Raw genomic sequence first — 21,833 nt, 5'->3', positions numbered from 1 at the left:
TCTACTGTGTGCCTCCTCTTTAGAGAGTATCTTCGTAATTCCTTCAGGCTTCAACTAAAATCAGTGTTTCTAAAAAAGACTTTTTGTAGAACTCGGCTTAAAAATTCAAAATAATTAGATTATGAGCTTTAAAATAATTACCCATCTTGATTGTAGAAAAAAAATAAAAGGCATATTCACGAGCTTGCATGACAATTTTGGACCTAGGTGTTTTAAGGAGAAGAAGCTCCATGTTGCTGTGGACTTTGCTGAATGGAAATGGGCAAAGCAAACTGACAAAAATTGGGGTTTATGTTATGGAGTCATTAGTAGGACACATCAAGAATATGTCAGTCCTTAGGAACAGACTGACTGTCTAGGCTGTGTGCAGCTTTACCTTCCAAGGACAAGGGCTCAGAGACCTCTGTTTCAGAAGGATAAAGATGCAGCCAGGCAGGACATCCCTTCCTGTGAAAGAGAAAATCTTTTGGAGAAAATGAGAGTCTGTCTTGAAAGAGATAAGCTTGTATGAATGCTCAAGGGCAGCTGGGTAACCTGCCTTGCCTGGTTTCCAGAAACATGAAAAAACAATTTGGCATGAGCAGAGACTCCACCTACAGCTTTGTAGCCCTTTGCCTTTGAAGGACTCGGTATATATGTTAGGATCATTTATCACTGCTTCCTACAGACAATATATTGTTTGACTGCAGTTTTATCTTAATTTAAAATACATTGGCTTTAGATTGTTTAGTACTAAACATCAGAACTAAAAAAAAAAAAAAAAAAAAAAAAAAAAAAAGAAAGATTAAAGAGCAGGATTTATTCCCTGATTTTATGTCACAGAGAGTTTAGAGAAATAAACAGAAGTGAGTTAAAGATAATGATAAAAAAATCTCTACCACTCTACCATAAAACACATTTGCTGCTGTTTACCATTTAAGAACATCTTTTTGGTTGGTTCATAAAACTAAAGTAGTCAAGAACTATACAATTTCTAATTAGTGGGAATGGAGGATGTAACTGATGCTTTTTGGCTCTTACTTGCACTGAACTTCGTATTCAGTTGCATGATAAGAATATCAAGCTCCATTCCAAAAAATCCTTGGTGGAGGGGAGGTCCTGCAGATACTTTCTACAGGGCCACAAAATAAAAGCAAGATTATTATTAGTAACCTTGAATTCCCTATATAGGCTATCATATCTGCAGTGGAAAATTGTCGGGGTGACACCTCAAAAAAGAGTTGATAATCTTCATTATGATATCAGAATCACAGAAGTTTTAGATCATGAAAAATTTGAGTATGGAAATTATTTTTCCCCTCATAGTCTCAGAATGTGCTTTAATTTTTAATTGAGTGCAATTTCCAGCTGTCATCCCCAGCATTCCTCCATTCTCAGCTGTTGTCTCGTAAATGGCTAGAGAATGCTCTTTCACTATTTAGCACTAATTAATTTTGTTAATTAAATGTCACCCTGCTTTTTTCCTTATTAGAGTTTTTGTACCAAAATGGTTCCCAGGACATTGCTGCTAAAATCACTAAAGATTAAAAAGAAAGGATGGAAATTGAATGTGCAAGCACTAGAGAATTCATTAAACGCATTGTAAGACTTGCAAATGCCTCTTGACAGGCAGGATGGGAAGTGTAAGACACTTCCCTCCAAGGGTGAGTTAATAGGGCAGCCATTTCTGTCAAACCTTCTGTATATTGGTGAGCAAGAGTATCACAGGCTGGTGAATTCGAGAACCAATGTCAACGTGTAGTTCTGTTCTGATATTTCTCATTATAGCAATTACATTGTCAGGGAATTTCCCTGTATTAATTATATAAAGCCAGCAGATAAACATCTTGTTATTGCTCGTTTCCTTTTTGAATTGAAAGTAACAAGTGCACGTGGGAAGAAAATGAGAAAGGCAGATTGTCTTCCTCCAATTTATTGGTGGCTAATCCATCCATTAAAAAAAAAAAAAAAAAAAGAAAGAGGAAAAAAATTCTTGGATTGCTTTCTGGGGCATGGATGTGTGTGTATGGAAGCTGGCAAGGGGTCACATAAAGATGAATGCTGCTTTTTCAACCCTCTAGACTATGGAGAGCATGATGTATCTGTTAACACTCTCTTTTGTGGTGTTGAAGGGTTTTGCTGGGTTTTGCTGGCATGGTACCCAAGTAGAGGCCAGTTGTATTGAGTAACATGTAAAACTGCCAGGGAGGAATGTAGTCCAGGATATTACAGGGTGAAACATGCAATCTTCATTGATTTCCTGACACTGCCATTAATAACAAAGCCAGGTTTTCCCATAAGTCCCTGAAGTTTTTAGTCAGTGCGTTCAGCTAGTTCTAATCGTCATTCATCCTTCTCTGAGGGCTTCCTGTGGAGCAGGAAGAGAGAAAAAGGGCTTTTATGCGCCTGGTTGTGTTTCCATGGCCTGGTTCTGCTCAGCCTTTCTCAGCTGCATGGGCTGAGAAAGTCCATGGAAAGTGCTGAGTGCAGCGACCTGGGAGAAACCTCTGCTGCATTTTGTGTCAAGGTTCAGATGATATCAGAATTAACCCCAGTATTTCTGTCAGCTTTCAGGAAAAATTGGGTGGGGGCATCAGTGAAGGATATTTTGCTCAGTCCCCTTTGGTTATATGTGTGTTTGAAATGTACAAGGATTGCCCAGATTGTCAAAGGGGGTATGGCAAGGAGTGATCATGTGTACAGATAAATTAAACTAAGTTATCTAAATGCCATGTTCAGCCTAATTATTCCTAGACAGCATCTGGAAATCTTTAGACAGGATTACATATGCAATTGGAGTTTATGAAGTTTAGTTCTCTAAAACACTCAATGTAAAGCCTCTTTCTCTACAGACTCTTTCCCTCCCACACCCCCAACAGATCATGATTCTATGAGGGGAAAAATACCTGTCTTACAAATACATGTAATAGAGAGCTCTGTTGTACACTCCACTGCAAGACAGGATTAGATTTATGTTTGCTTCTTGAACTTTCCAGCATTTCAATTTGCATGCACAGAGACACAGGGTCATGTGATCCTGTTGTGTTAGTTTATCAGATAGTGTATTATTTAATATATTTTCTGTTAGATCTCTCTTGCCTGTTTCTGTATGAGTAAAAAATTCACAGTTGCTATTTAGGGGATATAAACACTCTATTACCAAAGGATCAACGGGAGAGTTTTCTAATTCCAGTGAGAAACAGAGACAAATAGACAGGACAGTATGCCTTGAGTAAAGTGCTAATATAATATAAATATTTTAGTATAAATCTGTAGGTTGATATTAGGTAAAAAGGCACAATTTTGGGACTATAATATATTAGTGAATGGAATTCTTTTATCTGCTGGTACATATTTCAGTTCTTTAGCTTTTGGGAATCTGCTGTTCTTGAAGCTGTTTTTGTTGCTCACGTGCACATTTACATAAGAATGTATGTCCAAAATGTTCTTCACAGTTTAAAGAAGCGTAAAGTGCAGGGCAGCCACTGCTAAATGATTATATGCTGCCCATGCTGACACAACATGGAATGCTTTTGCTTTGCAGGTTCTTACAGACACCTTAGAGAGCTGAAACTGATGTCTCTTAATGTCCAAAGTTGCAAAAGTCCATCCCTAGCTTTCCTTGTATGTTCTATAAAATCCTCTCTTCGCAGTGATCTCTTCTTTTGGTAAAGTTTTAAGAAATGCAGGCAGCTTGTAACCAAAAATACATTGAGCTGATCTATTTTCTAAACATTTCAGAGTAATGAATGAATTCCAACAATTTTGGCCAGATTATCTACAATCAAGCAAACATAGAAAGACAAACTCTTTTTTTCCAAACTAGTTCTTTGCAACTTATACTTCAGTTACTTCTAGAAATGCGACAACATTATAAGGGCAATTGGAACAATAAAAATAATTAAGAGGAGAAACTTCAAGAAGAGGGAAACGGTGCCTGACTTAGATAAAAGAAAAATGGAAAAGAAAGGCAAAAATTATAGAACAGATTTATAGAAAAGTAGTAAGGACTATGTATATTGGCATCCCTAAAAGAAATGAGGTGAAACATGCCCAACTAAATAATTATACATCTGGCTAATGTATAAGTATTACTGGATCTCAGTCATGCATAATATCAGGAAAAAAGCTAATTTATTTTTCATATCCTAAACTCATAACTGGCTGAGAGTTACAGCATTATTGGAAAATTGCTTAGAAATAAACTGAAGAAAGGGGACTATCGAGATAATCTTCCTGCACTGCCAAAACTGTACAGTCAATACTGTAATAATAATAATGGCAATAATACCCTTTATCCTTGATACTGACATTCTAGGAGTATTGAACAACATTGTGTCCAAAAAGCCCACATGCAACACTAATCTGTGACCCCAGGTGTTTGAGGTGAGCTGTTTTCTAGACACAGGAGAAGATTAGGCTGCCTTGTGTGTGGACAAGACGGGTATTATAGCCTGCTCTTGGTAACAGGCTGTCATCAATTACCTCTCTCCTGCACGGGTCACCGGGGTCTAGGGAAGTCAAAGCCAGCTCTGCAGCAAGCAAGATCTAAACCTCGATCCTGTCATTGATCCTCCCCAAATGCCCTTTCCCAGTGGTGCCTCGTGCCAAGGTAAATACAGTCATTTGTGTGACTTCTCCCTGTTAGATCTTGCATGTGGCCCGTCAGGCACAGAGCAGCATCTCTGGTGCTGTGTTTGCTATTAACTGAGCCTCAGCAAGTTTAACTCAATTGCACTCATGTCCCAGCTTAAGTGCCAGGGAGCCTTCTGTGATTTAGAGCATAATGCCAATCTGGAGAGGGCTGTAATGGGAGATTAACTTGTAGCAACAGCACACTGACTAGGACAGAGTGCAAACATAAGAGTGGAAGTGAGCAAGATTGAAGATTAAACATCAGTAGATACTTTTAGAGATTACCAGAGACTGGGCAAAGAGAAGAAATGTGAAACAGACTATTAAAAAAAAAAAATCTCTGGGCTTGTAGGAAAGGAAGTGAGAAGTTATTACACACATGGTGGTCATGTCTGAAAATGCAATCCTTGTGTCTGAGGAGATATGAGGGAAGAAAGGAAAGATGAACTCCTTGGGTTGTGACGTTTCGCTACAGCCAAAATTTGGGGGATTTGAGGGATCTCTGAATTGAACAGGGCACTGAAAAAATCATTTTAACAGCTTCTGTAAATAGCAACATTTTTTAATTAAAACTGGGATTTGGGTATAAAATTCCTATGTCTGAGTATGAACTGTACTGTGAGGAAAAGGTTAGTGAATCTAAAAAGACAATAAAAGAAAAATAAAAATGTGGGCTTCAATGAGAAGAGAAATATCTTTATATTTGCAAGAGATAGATAATGTGGATTAACCAGGAAATTTAGTTATTCAGTCTCTGTCTGTGTTCTTGTTTACACCATAAGAGCCTTTAGTTCTGAAGCCCAAAGATTTGTGGTGGTTCTGCTGCAGAGAAGTCAGATCACAGTCCACTCAGGCCTGTGTGCAGTACAGGAGGAAAAATATCTGCTGCCAGTTACATGTGGGACTGAGGCTTTGAGTGCTTAGCTCCACACATGAACACCTCAGGCACAGAGAGATTTTCAGCCTTTGAAAACTGGTCTTCTCTTTAAAAACAGGCACAGAGAGGTTTTTTAGTCATTGAAAACTGGTCTTTAAAAACCTGAGTAACAACAGGAGTTTGAGCAATTCCTTGTGGGAGCTGTCGCATTGACTTCTGTTTCACCTGTGTATGTGAAGATTATTGCTCTTTTCTGGTGTAATGATTTTTGTGTGGCTAACATAATCTATATAGTCATAAGAACTTAAGAATTATATTAGCTGATAACATGATTTGCAATCAGAGCTTGATTTATTTTCTAAGAAATTAAATGATGGTTAAACAAAGGAGAATTTAAGAAGAAATTATGTGCAATCAGAGATTGTTTTATTTCCTAAGAAATTAAAAGACTTGCTGAAAAAAACCCCAGAATTTAACAAGAAATTAAAATAATTTATTCCCTTCAGGCATTTCACAGTTCTGAGCTACAGGTACCTTATCGGAGTAGCCTTGGGTGACCTTCAAAGTCATTGTTGCTGGAAACAAGATCTTTTCACTGACTTATGCACAATGTTTATCCTTAAAAGGCACACTAACCTAATATTTTAGAAATAGTTTGCTGGTTTAGATTATCTACTATTTAATCTGCAAGTTTCTTGTGATACTGGTGAGGTTTTTGTACCATCTGGTTTCTCAGAGATAAGGTCTCCTTTTCTCTATAGCTGACAAACAATCCTCTCACTATACCTGTCACTGCATGCCATAACTGTCTAGGAATGCAGTTACAAAACAAAAAAAGATCATTGAATTAGTATATTTTTCCCCTATTGTTTTATGCTATTGTGCTGAAATAGTAATGCATTGTTTCTCATCCATACGTTTAATGTTTCCTCTATTTTATCTATTTTGGCATATGTCATCTGTTGCTTCTGCAACATAAATGTATGAATATAAGATCATTGGTAAAATCTGTGTACATTAAGTGAGTCATATGCAGTAATTTTGGCATTGAAGCCTGTATTTAGAAATCTAGTCTGTTAGACTTAAAAAAAAAAAAAAAATTTGTTGAGAAACAAGCACAGACAGTGTTACTTACAGCAAAGCTAATAGTTTGAAATGTAAAGGGTTTTTTTAGTAAAACTTATTTAATGGTGTGTGTCTCTAAGACCCAAGGAGAGTGGTGCAGTGCAGTTCTGTAGGGAAAACAGGTAAATTGTGCAATGAGGATAAAAAATAAACTCATGAAAAATGACACAGTTGAGCTGTGCCACATTTTGTACAAATTGCAATCCGTCATCCTTGGTTTTAACATATTCAGAACAGTTTGCTTAACATTTTTTCAGGAGGGAAGGAAAACTAAGATGTTGACATAGTTGCTGAAATATTCACGTAAAGACACAAAAGTAGGGACTAAAGCAGTTACAGGCTGCAGGCTGTTTTTATGTTCTCATGTTTACTCAGAGAATTAAGGTCTTCACTTAGTCTGTATTTCCTATACTCTTGTGGTCTATTTTTCTTTTCACCATAAATGAACATTTATCTATGCAAATATAAAGTCCATAATTTTGTTCTTCCTCCTCCTGATCGTCAGTAAAATGTTAGATCCTGTTACTTTCAGTAAAATAATCTTACTCTGTTACCAAATTTATTTATTTATTAATCTATGAGACTGCAATTAATATCTGATTTAGTATCTGGCAACAGAAAACCAAGGAGAAGCTCAGGTGGGCTGTGAGTTAAATATTTTGAAATAATTCATTTTGAAAGAATGAAACAATGGAGCAGAGTATGCTACATACCTGCCAAAGGGGCCCAAACTGTGCTTTCTTGTGGGAAATATCAAATATCTTAAAAAAAACAGGAGGCAAAGATTTAGACATTCAGACTCCACATTGGAACATTCTTTTTTTATTTCTGCAAGAAGAAAGCATAAAATAGCAATTGATGGGCTGAAACACATGTGCCTTCCCAAAAATACATCATAAATACACACAAAACTCTTCATCATTATCAGAATAATGATGAGTACTGACATGGCCAGTGCTATATTTTACAGACAATCAATGAGTGCTTTAGAAACTCTTAGGAACTGAAAGGAAAGCAAAATGCAAGTTCTCATTTCTTATTGAGCTACTTTTGCATCAACAAAGTTCACAACAACCATATGGTTTTCCAGTGTTTTGTTTTCTCCGTTCTCTGCCAACCTCATTTGTCAAAGAAATGTCAAATATACAAACCAAAAGCCATAAAATCTTTGACCTAAGGAAACTGTAAACCAATTTCAGAAAACAATTTAGACAGTAAAATTTTGCAGATTTTTGTCCAAGTCCTTTTTTAGCAGCTGTGTATGAAAACATTTTAGTTTTTCATTGAGCAATGCTTCTTGTTAGCTGTACTACAACACCGTCGTACAAGTCAGAATAAGGTACAAATTCAAAGCACAAGAGCAAAGATAATTAACAGTGAACAGTATCCTTTCTGGCTAATAAAGAAAATAATAGCTGACAGACTACACAAAAATCTGAGAAAAAAATCCATAAATCAAGGATGTTAATTGTTATTTCCACCACTTGTTAAGATGAAAGATGACACTATGTAGGCATTTTCTCAGCGTGATCTCTCATAAACAGATGTCCAATGCCTTGGGTAAACCTGTACAAACTGAGAAGTATCTACTGACTGCATCATTAGTCTTCTTCTGATTTCAAGCCAGGGATGCTGGAGAACAAATTAGTCAACTGATCCTTGCCAAAGTCAAGTTTTATTAAGGAAAAGCATTTGTTGCAGGGTAGAAAGGAATGCTGTGTTTATGCTGAAATTTATATAACAAAGTCCCAGTGAAAAGATATTTTTTTAATTTCACATTTGAGTAATTAATTGCAAACTTTACATCCTTCTTCCTTTGTCCGATTTATGATGTACATTCATCATTCCTCTAAAGGATGCACTCTTAATTCGTTAAAAAATATGAACATGCTTGAGGATACAACACTTGACATTCAAGTAAAATACCACATTTTCTCAGTGTCATTATTCACATGTACTCTATTCAGCACTGCTTCCCTGCCTTTTCTACACCTAATAGAAGAAGTGAAGTGAATCACCAGGTCACCCATATGTGAGTTGTCAGCTCTAATAAGCCTGTAGGTAGCAGTAAGCAACAAAACCACTTCTGATTTTACAAGGCAGTATTACCTGGAAAGAGAATGATGCAGATCCTGATGTTTTTTCTATTAAAAATATATGTAGAATTAGTATGTTTTTCAGTATGTTTTATTTTCAATGAAGCTTATTTTTTGTAATATTTGAAAAGTGCATTTAAATATCAGAAAGAAAAAAATATTTTTTAGGGATATACTGGTCTGAAAAGTGGGAGATGATAGACTGAAATCAAGAAAAGAATAATTTACACTTATATCGGGAAAAAAATTTTGGCAGTGAGTGATTACCTCATGGAAAAATACTGCAAAAGCCTGAATGGAAAATGGGCATTTGTGTCTCTTATCTGTAAATTTCTGATAAAAATATTATCTTGAAAATTACATTCAAGAAAGGGATTAGATAAACGTAGCATTTCCTACCATCTCTGCTATCTATACATTTGTGCTTTCTTTGTGTGAAGGCAAACAACAATAAATTGTCAGAAACTAATTATCAAGGAAGTAAGTGGCCTTAAGAGAAAAATACAGTTATATTGAAAACAGGTTTAAAATAAGGCTGGTTATTGTTTTATTGCCAATGCTTAGCTCTTCGTATTAGATGAGACAACATATATAATTAGAGATTAAAGAAAAACACTTTTGTACAGAAAACCCCAAGAATTTCTGTCAGAAAAGAAACTTCCTTATTGCAAATGGGGCAAAGGTGCAAGTGAGAAAATCAGGCCCTTCGGTAAAAGTGCAGCACCTTTTCAACACTACTTCAGAAATTAAACTAAATAGGAGCTGGGAGTACCTGCAGAGATCCGACCTTAATGGCTCTAATAGGCACTTGCCTATTAGAGTACAGCCTGAATGAAATCAGACCCAGGAATGCAGCCCTTTAATAATGGCTGTCCTCACGATGCACAAAGATTAAGGGAAGTTTCCTGCTCCTATTGAGTGCAGTAGGAATTTGGCTTCAGGAACAGCAGGGAGGTGCTGTGAGGCTCCAGGGAGAGGGAGCCCTCACTCTGCACAGGCAGCTCAGAACCTGCTCCTCGGGGGCTGTTCCAGCATCTCCTCATGCTCCAAAATTCCTCTGCTTTCCCACCACACTGCTGCTGAACACATTGCTTTGAACTGGCTCTAGCACTACAGTAAGCAAGTTCAGTGCACACAATAATATACTAAATATTATACTGAATTATGAAGTCTATTGATCTTGCCTGTGTTACTGTTTCAGAGGTATTCTGATTTCTCTAAAGAGAAGTTCCTTTCTAAAATTATCATCATCACAAATATTAACAGTGCATGTTAATGTTTAGCTGCAGGTTTGATTAATGATTTTCCTAGCTTTGAGTAGACAGCAGAATAGCTGTCAACATTTGTCTCCCAAAGTCCAATAATTAAAAATAACATTAAAAAGTTAATTAGAAAAAAACTAATGCTTATTAACAGAAAATAAAAGTAGTGGTTGTTTCCATCTCTTTAGCCTATTTCACACTGCATAGAAACAAATGATTATTAATTGGAAAACAAGACAAAATATCTTCCTGGAACTTTTTTGAAAATTCAGTATGATTTTGAAATTGCTATATTTACATTCAAGGAGATACAAGTAAAATATGAGAAAGCCATAGAAGCATGTCATCTTGAGTGTTTTACCAGTGGCATTTAAAAATGCACATTTTTTGTAGTCTTCATCATATCTGGTCATTAATTTGAATTCATCCATCAAATATTGAAGATGATATGATAAATCTTAAAGAAAGATATGCAGAGCTACCATGAGATTAGGATGTCTTTGGTTAATATTGTCAAGGTGAGGCACCACTAGAAGCTTTTATCTACCACCAGTTTTTTTTTTTCTTTCTGGTATAAAAACTTACTTCTTTTAAGTCACATTTTCTTCCAAAACCAAGTAATAAGTGTAGAGAATTTAAACCTCAGCTTATCTGAATTTGTGAATACAATTTGTCTACAGCGGCTGTAACTATATGCTTTATGGCTCTATAGGTTCTAAAATGCAATAACCAGATAGACTATAAGTATAATTTAGCATAAAATGTGTTAATATTTGCCATCAGAGGAAATGTTTCAAAGGATCTTGAAAATCCGAATGTTTGCTAAATACAAAAACCTACAGATTGCCAAAGGGAGATTAAGATATAAAAATGTTCACATACAAAGCATTTCTTTAGTATTTTAGTTATTACTGTTATTATTATCTGCAAGACTTGAATGCTTCCTGCTTCTATCTCAATTACGTTTTTCAAAGTGTTAGAAAATAATTATTTCAAATTAAGCTGCATATTGCTGAATGAACAGGAGTTGAATCAACACCACATTTAGATAGAGGTATAAATTTAGTAATTCCAAATTTTTATTATTCTAAATCCTATTCCCAATCAGAACTATGCTTGAGGGTCTCTTCTGAAAATATTACCCTCCCGAGAGTAATGGGAATATCTTATGCCAAAAAAACTGCACACAGTAATGCAAGGAGAGCTTGAGTGTTTAATTTCATATGCAAGTTCTTGCTGTACCTGGTTACCATGGCTCTGGGCAGCACAACAAGCCTCTCAGCACAGCACTGCACTGGAAATGACTCTCACAGTAACTTTATTAAATATTTAACTTTGGAAAAACTTAACAGAGGTCCCACAACCCTCATTTTCCACGGATTTCCAGGTGCTGTGTGTAAACAGTGGCTTGTATGGGACCAGTGTTCAGCCACAGGACCCAGAAGAGAAATGTCCTGGGCTCTCCAGTGAGTGAACTGTGCTTTGCTGGGGGGTCTCTGTCTCTTGAGATGAGTGTGCTGAGTCTGACAGATTCATCTGAGGAACTCCAACCTCAGACTGGCCATTGCCTTTCTGGGGAGGGGTTTAATTGCAATTCTAGCCATTACATTGTTTGGATGGAAGGAAGATGGCTGAGACTCCTTTCTCTGTCTCTTTCTGCCTCAGTTGTGTATTCTGGATAACATTTTTGGAGGTTTTTTTTTTTTTAAACACTAATATTAAAAAGGTTAATATTATCAGAAAAAGGATATCAACTCTAGATCAGTGATACAGATATTTGCTTCAGCTGGAGAAAGCTGAGGTTAAATCCTTAGGTTTATGGGCCTGTTCCTCTTAAGCAGTTTCATTATTCACCTTTTTTCATGAACCAAGGTAAGACATAGCTAATTATACCAGGAGTGCCCACCATATGTTCACAACAGTTTAAAAGTCCCCAATTTCAAAAAGCAATATAGAAGCTCTAGGTTTAGTAGTTTCATGCTACAGTAAGGAAAAGTTGAAGAAAAAGTACATAAAAATAATTTTAAAACGCAAGGAAAACAGAAAATGTTCGGTAGAAGGACCTGAAAGCTATGGGTGTGCAAATCTTGTAAACTCGCCCACGTTCCTCCTTATTGCTTACAAAGCTAGGAGGAACATATGACAGCTGCTTAGAGGCAGGGTGGAAAATGATGAGTCGGGGAGAAAAGAAAAGGAAGTAGTAAAAGACATCTTATTCTCAAAGTACCTACTGAATGCGGAGGAGTCTGTCATCTGGCACCCATCAGGACATAAACCCTGGAACAGACACAAATAAATCCCAGAGGGAAATTGTCAATACTTCAAAGACACCAAAGTTCACAGTTAGCTAGCAGTAGGCAGACCTCAAAAGTTTATCATAACAGAAATATGAAATATATTTCCCATGAATGAACAGTCTCAAGATTTAACTCTTTTTCTGCTGCTTCTTAGAATGGTTAATTTTTCCTTAATTAGTGTTTGATGGAAACCTTGTGCTAATAAACTTTAACCTATGTGATATCCATGAAACATTCATCATTTCCCATTTGCCACTCAAACCATATGCTTTTATTTTTGCTTCCGTGTTGGACAAGTAAAATATTCAGCAAAAAAAATCCTATCACCACACCAAATTCTTATAAATTTTGTTTTTCTGTGAACGCTTAACTCTTCGTGAGAGCTATACAGATATTAATATAGGGAACAGCAATTCTTCAGCCATTTATGCAAACAGACTCTTAATAGTCCAGATGTTCATGAATAGTAAATAAAAAGCAGCAAAAACATGAATGAAAGGAGCAGCTGCTCAGAATGCTGAAGAATGTTTGCAAACACCATTTTGAAGTATGCAATCAGCCCTGGTTCAGAGGGAAAACTTGGATAACCAACAAAAAGTTTGAATAAGCAACTGAACATGTCCACAATATTATCTAGTATATCCAAATTTTGAAACTATTCAGCTGAAACACAACTTTCCTGTACTTTTAGGATAATTTATTGCTCTCAAATGGATCAAAACTAGAGCAAGAAAAGTGCTAACATGTTTGTGTTGATGTGTCTGTGTGAGGGGGCAGAGCTCCTCAGCCACATGCACATATTGGCATGACTGCTTTATTTTGTGGTGCTTTAGGTGTGCAGGTCCTGAATTTCTAATTAATGAACGATCAACTGTCAGAAACCAGGATCAAGATATTCTACCTGCTCCTCTCTTCTGAAATTCCTAAAAATAAGGGGTTTGCAGATTTGGTGAGTGGAAAGGAATAAATTTGCTCTATTAATTGCCCTGATGAAGGCTTGGCCATAGAGCCTGTGGCTGCTCCAGGAGCACATCCTGCCTGGAGGAGGCCAGGAGCAGCTGTGTATGCCCACAGGTGCTGCTGGGATTGTGCTCATCTTGAAACCCCAGAGCAGACTCTTTTCCTTTGCCTGTCTGTCCCCAGCAGTGAGATTGCAAGGAGGATCTGGAAACATGAGCTATAGTTTCTGTCTTTCCAGATTTGCTATTCTTTTCATTTTAGTGTGAGTTCAAGCTGACAAACAACTGCTCCAGCCCAATTCAGTGGAATTTTTCAACTTTCCCTCTCCAAATCCATTGCTGCTGAATGGAGCATGTGATAAGTTCCATTTTCAAAATTCTTAGATTTGAGCCTTTGCAGGGAGTTGTATATTGAGAGAGTCATGCTAACACCTGGCATGTTGAGTTCATTTCTTGTTTACTTGTGTGCCAGGTGCAACTTTGTGTGCCTGGGAAGCTTGAAGGAATAAGCAGGAAAGCAAAGAGCAGCTAAAAGACAGTGAAAAATGGCAAGGAGACCACTGAAAAAAACAAGGCACAGGCATTTAGCTGGCCTCAGAGGTGATAGAAAAAATAAAACCCCTCTTAAAGACCCAGAAAGGATTTCGCAGAGCTTGTTGCAATCCAGGAAGTTAATCTAAGATGCTGAATGAAAAACAGAGTATCAGGGACGTGCCGTGTAATGCACATCAAGGCAAAGAATTTTTTTTTAATGTGGACTTTTATTTTAATTTACCTCACCCTATTTTTTTCTGTTTCTTTGTTGTCATTTGTACTCTCATAAAATTTGGGCTCTCAGAATTTAAAGGCTTTGCTGTGTTCTTGCTGTTCTTACTGTAAAGAAAAGATACAGCAAGATGCACCCAAAATCTCTGAGTAGCCATCTGGTCAATGCTGTCTGGCCCATTTATCCATCAAAATTAACTCAGTGCTGGTTCTAAACTGAGCACCTGCAAACCACAGCAGATAATGAATTTTCTCTCTTCTCTTCCTTTATAACCCATCTGCAGGATTGTGCTCTGCTGCTGTAGGAACAACTGATATTAACAAACTGATGGTTCAGATATTTTGAAAGAAAGAAATTTCAAAAAGTAAACTTTGGAAGGAAGTGTAACAAAATTAGCAAAAAAGAATACTGGATGATTGATATTATTTTTCATAAATAATTTCTGCAATGCTTCCTTTTACATTAATTATTTGTTTAGAATATTGGCAGAAACATTAATGTAAGAAAACAAAAAAGGGCTGCTTTGTGTATACACACACAAGCTCGTTTCAACAATCAGAAATTGAAGATAAGGGATGTTGAGAAGATCAGCCCAACTGTTTTGTATGTACACAGGGAGTATGTAGCAGAATTTTTTATCTCCAAACAGCAACCAGTTTGATGGCTTTTGTTCAAATTGTGTTGCTGACTCAGATTTCCTGTTTAATGTGCCTTGTCCAAAGTGCAATGAAGCCAGTGCAGAGGTCCCATTAAGCTTTAATAATCCCCAGTTTAGGCCCACAGCAGAATGGACACACTTATAGGCACAGAGGCATAGCAAAATTACAGCTTCACTGGGCTACCAATGTCTAACAGGCCAAGTAACTGCCAGGATAAGTGTATGGATTTGTGTCAGTAATTGTCTAGTTCCATCGTTTTAAATTCATATTGTCAGGCTAAAATCTACTCCCATTGAACCTACAAGCAAAATTCATACTGATGTAGCCTGGAGTTCCTCCTCATGGCTTTTATGTTTTATGGAAATCCCTTGAGCTCAGAATATCAAGGCCATTATTCTATATTGGCATACAAATATCATCACACTTGCTGTCATTTTTTATTAGTTTTAAGATATATGGTACTATTCCTGTTTTGGCTAAGTATGCTTTAAAATTTCCAGTAATCTATGGAAAAGAAGCTGACTTGCATGCCAAGTCAGCTTATTTTTTTCATTAGCCTTTGCTACCCTTCTAAATTTTCTCTGTCAAAATATAAATATACAGAATGTTCACTTTGGCTCTATGTCATCAGCAGCTCCCAGTGTAAGGTGTTCCAGCTGATGCCTCATTTGTTTGTGGTGATCTCACATCATCTGTGTCATTCATTTTTCAAATTTGGCTGACAACCTTTGGCTCTCCACCTTTCATCAGGAGAGAGGAATAACAAAAAAAGAACTTCTTGCAAGCTATTTTGAAGCCATTCCTGAGCATTATTGTAATGAAATGAATGGGAAGGTGAGGTGCTGTGCTCGCAAAAGTAGCAGCATCCAGGACACAGGTGGAGTTCCTCTGGCATCTTGATTTTGGGCTGCTGATAGAATGATTTGAGACCTCCATAATGTTTCCAGGTCAAAACCACAGCATGATGAATCAAGGTACATAGGTTTAATTCCAGAATTTTCAGTTAGGTTAATCTCAGAGTTTCCAGGTGGAGGTGAAATATTGAGCAGCATTTTCTTAGGTGATTCCACTTCAAATCTCTATGAGGACGAGAAGCTTTGCTAATGTTGATAAAGCCTTATTTGGATATATTCACACAGATAATGCAGCAGAAGTTGGTTATTGAGTAATGTAAGACTCACAATAGGGTAACATCTGCAAAATCTGGGTGATGGTATAGAGCTGATGATGCATATTTAGGGGATGTGGTGTGCATAACCCAAGATTTTCACTTTTAATGAATAAACCTTATGCATGTTTAAAAACAGTTAATGCAGAAGGATAAACAGGGCTTCACTTAAAACAGCTTACACTTTTTCAGCTATTCTCTTTGATTTCCTGTTTTGTACATCTAATGCTTGGTCACTACAGCTTAATTAGAAAATGCTGAGCATTATATCAATGAATGGTCAGAAAACTTGCAATTTTTTTATCATTCTCTCTCATTTGAAATCCCACATGGTGTATTTTTAAATGGAAATGAATTATTATAGTATGAGTAGTCATAAAGCATTTTTTCCCAGAGAATCATGTCATGAAAGGGCATATGCACAGAGCTAAGTGTCTAAAATGAGATCTTTATAGCCAGCTGAGACACTGAGAACAATGGACTGAGAGTGGTCACTAATGACATTGTTAATGATAGATACCATTACCTTAGAACAGATGTCAAAGTGAAATAGCATTATAGCCTTCAAGATGGACTGCCTTGTCCTTCTCAGTAAATCTATTAAGGTGACTTGCAAGAACAAAACAAGGGGGGTGTTTATTTTCTCTCCTTTTCATGAAATGCAAAGCATTCTGTGCAGTTGTAACATTTACTTGCAAAAAGCTCAAGTAAAAAAAGAAACAAACTTCATGGGCAAAATATGCATGTGAAGAAGTAAAAATAAAATATTAGTCAGAAAATCATATGTATTTAAAAATAATAATTCTGATTAGACCAACCTAGAATTAATCTGTGCTAAGATCAAAGACAAAAATGGTGTCAGCATGAATTAGGAAGAACAGGAACTTTGGGTTGCTGTAGCTGTGTCTAAAAACTGCAGAGAAATCTGTATGGTGGTAGGTTTAGGGCTTAATTTTAAGAACTCTATTTCTAATCTAGGAGATTAGAATTTTTGTGTCTGCTTGCCCACAAATCTCAGTGAGTGTGATTGCACAGGTGTAGGCAGAAATACAACCGTGAAAACCTTATTAAGGTAGGGATGTGCCACAGTGCAGGAGTAAAAAGATTAAAGGAGAACAAGTTACCTGTGATTCCCATTTTATTTCATTATTTCTTTTTACACATGTGAATATGTAAGGTAAATTTGATTTTAAAGTTGTAAATTGCACAAATGAAGCTAATTAGGCATATAAAGGCCAAAAAAAGCATTTTGAAATGTATCTGAGAAAACTGACGGAAGAAAAGCCATTTTGGGTTTTTTTTAATTTTTGACTTTTTGATTTTGTATTTTATTTATTTTCCATTCAGTAACAGATCCATAAACATGTGTATCAAACATATTGCTACAATTTGAATTGTACTTTTAAAGTACAATAAATACAGAGAGTATGAAGTCACTTCAGATGACTTATTTGGAACTTCAGATTGAGTATTGGTTGCAAATACTTGTCATACAAGCTATATGGAAAGTTTATTTTCTAGAGTGTTACTTCTCTGTATCTGTAGGTTTTCTCTACTACAGTATTTACCCCTATATGTGTTTATATCTCTGGTTTAATAATGGGAAAAAAAAATGGACATAGTCTTTTGGCTAGAACTGTAGCTTAAATTATCATACCTGACAGCTAAATTGAGATATCCATCAAGCATACAAATGAATACTCAAAATACTCATGCATTATTCACCAGTTTTACCTTGATGATGTGCAGGGCCCCGGGATTATCATCTGCTATTGTAGCTCCACGAACTGCTTTGCAAGGTACTAAGTGTGGTACCTACATTAGAAAGGTGGCTCAGGCAAAAGTGGATGTTTTTATGCTCTCAGAATTGTTTAGTCAAATTAAATCTGCAGTTTTAACGGGGTTTGAATGAAGCATGTCCTGGAACAGGGGTCATTCTGACTGTGCAGGGGGAGGAACAGCAGAGGAGAGAGAATATGGATCGTAAAAATTTGGTCCAAAGTTCAGCGAGTGCCACGGGATTATTTCCATTTCTACTGATTTCAGAGTGCTCTGGATCAAGCTCAGTGCATTGGTCTCAGATCAAATTTCAACATACTCACAAATACATTTCCTCACACAGACAGGAAATTTCGGTCCAAATTCTGCAGCATTCCTGCCATACAAATCAAGGGAACTTGTTATTGCTCTTGGTTATTTCATATCCTGAGTAATAAACAGGGAAAGTGCCTCACTTCACATTTTGCTTCATGTACTGGTTCGTTATCTTTGAAGCAGAATTTTTAGCATTTTTCTGCTGCACTGAACCTTGCCAAAAGAATCAGCAGAGGAGAGGTAAATGGAAATCCCTGTCCTTGCACTCCAAAGTGCCTCTTCTGCAATATCACTGGGGCCAGCTGGGGAAATATGAAAAATTTATACAGACACACCCTTCTTAGTGTGAGCTTCCAAGTTCCCAAATCTGCTTTCAAGACAGGCAGCAGTGCCTGGAACAGAGGGGGGATCGGCAGCCTTTGCAGGATCATGGAGAGGGGAGCTGCTCTGCAAAGTGACAACGAGCCTGAGCAAGCTGAGGACGAGCCTAATGAGCACATGGAGGTAGAAGACAGTGATTTCCATCAGGCCCGGTGGGGTCTGTTTATTTGAGTCAGGATCTTTAATGAGCAGCTTGCTGCAGCTATGGTTATTGTCAGCACCTGTATCTGTCGCTGCTTATTGGGATTTCAGTTCAAACTGCTCCTGGAAATGGGATTTGGCTTTACAGTCAGGGTTTGAAATTACTCTTACATGTTGCAACCTTGTACTACCTTTGCAGATCCTCAGCAAGAATTAGGGGTTGTAGACAGAGGAGCTCAAACATGCTTATGGCTGCCTGACACACAGCAAATCATAGAACAGGTGTCGGGCCAGCAGCCGTCATTATAGATTTTCTCAAATTAAAAGGGAAAAAAAACTCCACACATTTTACTGAAAAGCCTCTGTGCTAGAGAGCAATGAAATTTTAAGGATTTCTGCTGTGGGGCTCTAAATGAGTGAACCAGCTGAATACTTACCTCCTTCTATAAGCAGGAATGTGAAGATAAAAGCAAGGGGTTTTTTCAGTTTTCATGAATTTGAAAGAGATCTTCAGAGATATCAGCAATGTGGGTTATGCACATGTGCAAGCAAGAGAAATAGACTTGTAAAAAAGAGCCTCCACATCAGGAGTTCCTTCAGTAATTCTTTTCCTAATACTTTATTCTCTCAATAGTTTTTTCCGATTTCAACAGTGAATTTCTCCTTTCTTCCAAAATCAGCTGTGCCTCACACATGCTTTGAGAAGGTTGTCTGAGCATGTGAGCTATGTAAGGGTGGGTGTTCTCTCAGAGCTATTTCATGAAGTAGGGTTTTAAAGAGACTTGAGAATATCAGAGATGGAGGGTACTGTGCATGAGAAAACACGGCATTGAAATATTCATTTTTTATTACAGTCCGTGGAAGAAACACTGCTTAATTTCTGTCTCTCTGTAAATTATTGCTATGAAAGTGGGAGGAAGCCTATTGTTAGCCCACAAATTCCTAGGAAGGTTAAAAAAAATATCTGATTTTCCTGGTTAAAAAATACAAGTAGAGTGGCATTAAGCTGATCCAGGTTCTGAGACAGTGGTTCTGAATCACTTTTATGTCTAGTATGTTTTATAACTTCACCTTGAGAAAGATGAATTTTCTTTCTTGGCTGTTGGAAAATAAATTGCTGACATTTGATCTGTTTGAGTACCTGACCACATTTGACTAGTCTTGTAAAACAGACTGTCTTAATCATGAGTGGAACTGTTAATTTCATCTCAGTGACGTATGGAAGCTTGCAAACTCCTTCGCTAATGCTGATAAACCCTGCTCATTCCAGGAAAGGGTCCTTCCACACCACATCCTCTGGAAGAGTGACTCTCATTGCTGACTTGTTTATGGACCAAACTGTCTCCCCCTGATTTATTTCACAGGAAGACCACTTTATCCAAGCAATTACACTGTTAAAAATTATAAGCCCTTCTGAGCTGTTTGGAACAGGCAGGGATTCAACAGATTTGCCTTGTTAGAGAACGTCAACCAAGGTACAAATCAAATTCTCTTCTCCAAATATTCATAAATGTGTGCAGGCTTTTATCTGTCTCTGCAGAAGGAAGAATAAAAGGTGTTACCCTCAAGTCTCTAAGAGTCCTTGAGTTCTTAAAAAATAATTGGAAAGTCCAAGGTCAGCAACCTTATTTCCTTTTTTACTTGTTCTCCTCTTTTTCTTAAATGTAATGAGAATAAATATTTTAGCAAAGAAAAGCCACAGCTTTCCTAATACTGAAGAGAAATAGAGGTTTTCCCCTAAGACTCTGACCTGTAACTCCAAGAGCTTGCCTAGGAAGGGAGGTTGTCTGTTGTTCAAGTTAAATCATTCCTTTTGACCAGTCATTTATTTATTTTTCCTCATGCCTGTGCTGTGTCAGTTTAATGTTCCAGATGCATGTGTTCTAAAAGCATCACACTCACTGCCTGTCTCTGAGAGATTTATGAGAGACTGAAAGAGGCCCACAAGTACAAACAGGTGTGAGTGAAATGCTGGATTTCTCCTGATTCAGTTGTATCTCCAATACTATATCATCAGTCTTTTAGGTCTGAGAACTTAATGTGCCCTGAAATCCTCCATATATTGGAATGTATTGGTTCCAGCTCTTTGTTGTAGGTAAAATCTGCTTTCCTTACTCCTATCGAAATAATGCAATGAGCTTATTGTTTCCAAAGATATCTTTTCTTCCTCTTCACATCTGGCAAAACAATCTATATCTTTTATCTGAAACCATATTATTGTAAAATGAGATAAAGCAGAAACAAGAATCCTCTGACCTATGGTGGTCTTCAGATACTGAACAAAGCCAACTATTTTCTCCAATTGAATAAAGTCTTTTTTTCTGGTTTGGGCTTTACTGGGTTTTTTGGGTTTGTTTTTTTTTTTCCCCTTCATTTGGCAGTTTAGGTACTCAGACTCAAAAAGCTTTAGATTCAATAGAAGTGTCAGTAAGAAGCTGTCAGAATTTGGGGAATATTGACATTTTTCAGTCAAGCTATGGATGAAAACAGAAAAGATAAAACTGACACCATAAAACAAGGTGTAGAATCCTGTTCACGTTGCAGTCAATAACAGAGTTACTAAGATTTCACCCAAGGGATTTTTAAAAGCATGTGGATGACCTGGGAGCCCTTATAATGGGGTTTTATGGTGCAAAGACACAAACGCTATTTGAAGTTTCTGACTGTGACCCAAATTGAAGTGTTAGCTGGAATGGTATACTGCGATTTTCTCTTCTTGATGTCTACACTGGAACAAGGAAAAAATTCAAACAACCCACAACACTGGGGTTTGAAATCTCTGGCGTTATTCAGATGAGGGAGGTGGGGCAACAAAAAAGTGTAAAAGGTTTTGTGCTTCTTTATTAACAGTTCTTGTTTGTGATGTGCTCTTCTAAAACTTTGGGAAATTCAGTCTCTTCACTGAATTATTGCAAATTGTCTAATAGGTGTTGTGTTTTCAGTCTTTCTTTATGATCCAGGCTTCCCTGCTATACACCACCCTCAAAATGCAGAGGAGCTTGGGATTAGGTGCAATTTGTTTATAGCATTCTCTTCCTTTGTGTTACAGTTACTAAGAAACTAAATAATAAATGGTCACTAGGTTTTTGTTCCATATACATTAATAAAATTAATACAGAATACTCAAGAAGCAGTTAAAAGAAAAAGTATATATATTCATAGCAGGTTTCTATCACTGAAGTTTGTCTGCCTCTCTGAAATAGTCACTTTTTATGTGTATGGCCAAAATTCATCTATATTGCAATAAGTAATATTCATCCAGTTCCCTTTGTGAAGCTCCAGTTTGTTAGTATTTTATGCAGTCTGACCAAAGCACAGAGAGATTTAGTCAGTTAATTAACTTGAAGAAATGAAATAACAAGCAGCATATATAATGTTCATGAAAAATAAAGAT

The 21,833-nt window shown here is 36.9% G+C and overlaps 1 protein-coding gene across 6 annotated transcripts in view; it reads left to right on the top strand.

The window, feature by feature from the left end:
• The window catches only part of TMEFF2 (transmembrane protein with EGF like and two follistatin like domains 2), a gene marked incomplete at its 5' end in the record, with an annotated part of 396,858 nt that overhangs the window by 20,559 nt on the left and 354,466 nt on the right, over window positions 1-21,833 (top strand). Inside the window, one exon of one of the 6 annotated variants that reach the window (XM_083865165.1) lies at window positions 11,394-11,440. The exons of the other annotated variants lie outside the window; for them this stretch is intronic. Of the gene's footprint in view, window positions 1-11,393; window positions 11,441-21,833 lie in introns of those variants that run through there. 6 annotated transcript variants of the gene reach the window in all.

Source organism: Zosterops lateralis (assembly GCF_965231275.1).
Source record: "Zosterops lateralis genome assembly, chromosome: 7".
In the NCBI taxonomy this organism is placed as follows: Eukaryota; Metazoa; Chordata; class Aves; order Passeriformes; family Zosteropidae; genus Zosterops; species Zosterops lateralis.
Note: the sequence above shows the minus strand (reverse complement) of the source record. Positions and strands in the feature narration are given on the sequence as shown.